At 51.1% G+C, this 4,704-nt stretch overlaps 1 pseudogene; it reads left to right on the forward strand.

The window, feature by feature from the left end:
- The first annotated feature begins 1,979 nt into the window (after nucleotides 1-1,979).
- LOC124720564 lies at nucleotides 1,980-2,097 on the forward strand (annotated as a pseudogene).
- Nucleotides 2,098-4,704: the final 2,607 nt, after the last annotated feature.

Consider the following 4,704-nt stretch of genomic DNA (forward strand, 5'->3'; position numbering starts at 1 on the left):
GAGGGGAGGGAGGGGAAATGCGCGCGCACGTTTGAACAGGGCCGCAGCGTGCCTATTGAATTCGCGCCGACTGTGTGACGTTTAAAGTACTACGATCAGCTCTTAACAGTCACTTCGCTGGTTAAGAATCATGTCAAGTCGCCGTCGTGTAACCCCAACCGTGCTTTCGCAATTCAACCCCCATTGGGAGGAATTGTATCTGTTTACAGAAAAAGATGGTGTTGCAAAATGTTTAGTATGTCACAAAACGCTGAACTGTTTTAGGAAATTGAATTTGCAGCGACATTATATGTCGTACCACGCGAGAGACTACGGAAGTGGAAAATGTGATGGACCAGATCGTGCACAGGAAGTTTTTAAACTTAAAAGGAAGCTATCCGAGGAAGATCTGGACGACGAAGAAAAATCAACTGAGACAGCTCTCAGAGTGAGTTACAAAATTCCTTTGCTTTTAGCAAAATCCCTGCGCCCCTTAACTGATGGCGATTTAATAAAAGAATGTTTGGTAGTTGCAGCGGAACATTTGTGTGCATCTCAAGTTGAACAGTTTCGGATTGTGCCATTATCTGACCATTGTGCGTCGCATACAGGACATGGCACACGACGTCCAGAGCCAGCTTGCAAATATCTGTAAAGATTTTATGGCGTATACTCTAGCTCTGGACGAAAGTGTTGGTATCACTGGAACAGCGCAGCTTGCCATATTTATTAGAGGTGTTAACAGAGATCTTCCGGTGAGGGAGGAGCTCCTCGATGTAGCAGCCACGAAGAACACCACAACCGGAGGTGATATTTAAAGTAGTGTTGAAGAAAGTGTTGAAAATATAGGATTGTCGTGGAATTCTCTAGTTTCAGTGTCTACAGATGGTAGAGGCATACACTAAGCTAATAAAATTATGTGGCACGTGTACATTCTCCTATATTTGTTTCAATTGTCGCAGTGATAATTCGTGAGTGATATCCCTGCAGGTGGCCGCGGATTTACATTGACTGGCGGCAGCTGTTGTGTGCCCCACGTGACCCTCCCCACTCTCCGCTCTGGTCCAGTAGTGGGGGTAGCGTGCTCGCGCTGCTCTGTGCTTGCGCCCTGCTGCTCACAGCTTGCTCCGCGAGCAGGTATGTGAAGCCCTCCACTAGAACATTGGTACCAAACAGAAAAGTCGTGTCTACAGGTTACCATCTTCTGGTCTGAGTAGCACTCCAGAATCTGAAACAATAACGATAAGTCGTGTGACTAGGGCCTCCCGTCGGGTAGACCGTTCGCCGGGTGCAAGACTTTCGAGTTGATGCCACTTCGGCGATTTGCGCGTCGATGGAGATGAAACGATGATGGTAAGGACAACACAACACCCAGTCCCTGAGCGGAGAAAATCTACGACCCAGCCGGGAATCGAACCCGGACCCTTAGGATTGACAATGCTGACAACTTTTTTTTTTTTTTCGGTGTTGATTGTCGTGTTTCGTCGTTGCGGACATCACAATGACATCCGTTCAGGTTCGTTTGTTGATCCTTCCAGTCAGTTTTTTTATTACAGGGGCCAACAGGCTCTCCCACCAAACAGGCTGAGCTACCGTGCCGGCGAACCACTCAGCTGCCAGGGGCGGACAGCAATAACAGTAAACAAGATTCAATGTCAGAGAGGGCGGGAAGCTGGAGACGACAGAGAGCTAGGAGAAATTGGTGATAAAAGGCGAAAAGGAATAGATGGACTGAGACACAGGGCAGGAGAAGATGGAGGGAGAGATGGAAATAGAAAGGGGAAAGAGATGACAGACAGAGAGAGGAAGAGGGAGAGAGATGTAGCAGAAGGAGCTGGAGAGAGAGGGGGTAGGAGAAGATGAACAGAGCAAGGGGCGAGCAGCTGATGGACCGACAGGTGGAGAAGGAGGAGCAGATGAACAAAGAAAGGGGGAGTGGGAGGTCGACAGAGACAAAAGAGGATTACGAAGTATATCGAATTGCCTTACTTGTTTGAGGTGCCAATGGCCTTGCCGCAGTGGTAACACCGGTTCCCGTCAGAACACCGAAGTTAAGCGCTGTCGGGCTGGGCTAGCACTTGGATGGGTGACCATTCGGTCTGCCGAGCGCTGTTGGCAAGCGGGCTGCACTCAGCCCTTGTGAGGCAAACTGAGGAACTACTCGACTGAGAAGTAGCGGCTCCGGTCTCGGAAACTGACATACGCCGGGAGAGCGGTGTGCAGACCATGTGCCCCTCCAAATCCGCATCCAGTGACGCCTGTGGGTTGAGGATGACGCGGCGGCCAGTCGGTACCTTGGGCCTTCATCGACTGTTCGAGAGGAGTTTAGTTCCTTTATACCTGTTTGAAATTTGTGTCCCATTTCTTTCTTTTCCAGTTCAGCACATACAACCACAGCAATGCATGCAGCTAGCCTTTATATACACTGACGAAAAAAAAAAAAATCGCAACACCGCGCGACTTCAGTAGCGTCAAGCGAGAGGTCATTGGAGGGCAGGTCTGAGTTCTGTTGTGTTTTCTGGTAAAAGCTGGTTTTGCCTCGGTACCAGTGGTGGCTGTGTGTTGGTTAGGAGCCGGCTGGAGTGGCTGTGCGGTTCTAGGCGCTACAGTCTGGAACCGAGCGACCGCTACGGTCGCAGGTTCGAATCCTGCCTCAGGCATGGATGTGTGTGATGTCCTTAGGTTAGTTAGGTTTAAGTAGTTCTACGTCATAGGGGACTAATGGCCTCAGAATTTAAGTCCCATAGTGCTCAGAGCCATTTGAGCCATTTTTGATACACCGAGAAGCAGATTCGTCGGGCTATGGAGTTTGGACCATCTCCGGAGGTGTACGAAGAGGAACGTAAACTCCTGGAAATTGAAATAAGAACACCGTGAATTCATTGTCCCAGGAAGGGGAAACTTTATTGACACATTCCTGGGGTCAGATACATCACATGATCACACTGACAGAACCACAGGCACATAGACACAGGCAACAGAGCATGCACAATGTCGGCACTAGTACAGTGTATATCCACCTTTCGCAGCAATGCAGGCTGCTATTCTCCCATGGAGACGATCGTAGAGATGCTGGATGTAGTCCTGTGGAACGGCTTGCCATGCCATTTCCACCTAGCGCCTCAGTTGGACCAGCGTTCGTGCTGGACGTGCAGACCGCGTGAGACGACGCTTCATCCAGTCCCAAACATGCTCAATGGGGGACAGATCCGGAGATCTTGCTGGCCAGGGTAGTTGACTTACACCTTCTAGAGCACGTTGGGTGGCACGGGATACATGCGGACGTGCATTGTCCTGTTAGAACAGCAAGTTCCCTTGCCGGTCTAGGAATGGTAGAACGGTGGGTTCGATGACGGTTTGGATGTACCGTGCACTATTCAGTGTCCCCTCGACGATCACCAGTGGTGTACGGCCAGTGTAGGAGATCGCTCCCCACACCATGATGCCGGGTGTTGGCCCTGTGTGCCTCGGTCGTATGCAGTCCTGATTGTGGCGCTCACCTGCACGGCGCCAAACACGCATACGACCATCATTGGCACCAAGGCAGAAGCGACTCTCATCACTGGAGACGACACATCTCCATTCGTCCCTCGATTCACGCCTGTCGCGACACCACTGGAGGCGGGCTGCACGATGTTGGGGCGTGAGCGGAAGACGGCCTAACGGTGTGCGGGACCGTAGCCCAGCTTCATGGAGATGGTTGCGAATGGTCCTCGCCGATACCCCAGGAGCAACAGTGTCCCTAATTTGCTGGGAAGTGGCGGTGCGGTCCCCTACGGCACTGCGTAGGATCCTACGGTCTTGGCGTGCATCTGTGCGTCGCTGCGGTCCGGTCCCAGGTCGACAGGCACGTGCACCTTCCGCCGACCACTGGCGACAACATCGATGTACTGTGGAGACCTCACGCCCCACGTGTTGAGCAATTCGGCGGTACGTCCACCCGGCCTCCCGCATGCCCACTATACGCCCTCGCTCAAAGTCCGTCAACTGCACATACGGTTCACGTCCACGCTGTCGCGGCATGCTACCAGTGTTAAAGACTGCGATGGAGCTCCGTATGCCACGGCAAACTGGCTGACACTGACGGCGGCGGTGCACAAATGCTGCGCAGCTAGCGCCATTCGACGGCCAACACCGCGGTTCCTGGTGTGTCCGCTGTGCCGTGCGTGTGATCATTGCTTGTACAGCCCTCTCGCAGTGTCCGGAGCAAGTATGGTGGGTCTGACACACCGGTGTCAATGTGTTCTTTTTTCCATTTCCAGGAGTGTAGATCGGTGGCCTTTCTTCCTTATGCTGGAGGCTTATCGTTTAAGATAGGACTAATTTTAAGGAATTTTACATTAAGAGTGTGTTCCGTCCACGTTCTAATATTAGGGCACTGCGCGTCTCTGTGAAAGATGATTTGGGACTTGGGAAACCCGGGGTGTACAAAATTCCGTGTCAGTGTGGGAAAGCTTACATTGGCCGTTCGATTCGCACAGTGCATGACAGGTGTATGGAACATCGCCGTCATACGAGGCTACGACAGACGGAAAAATCGGCGGTATCAGAACACTGCTTAAGGGGCTCCGGAAAGGCTCAAAATCACGAAAAGTTCAATTTTTACTTTTTTGCGTTATCTGAATCTGCAGACTATTACCTTTTAATAGATATATAATTTATTCAATTCCCAAGACTACAGCTATTTTTAATTTTTTTTTGAAATGTTTTCTACATGGGCGTGAC

Source organism: Schistocerca piceifrons, chromosome 11 (assembly GCF_021461385.2).
Source record: "Schistocerca piceifrons isolate TAMUIC-IGC-003096 chromosome 11, iqSchPice1.1, whole genome shotgun sequence".
Classification (NCBI taxonomy): domain Eukaryota; kingdom Metazoa; phylum Arthropoda; class Insecta; order Orthoptera; family Acrididae; genus Schistocerca; species Schistocerca piceifrons.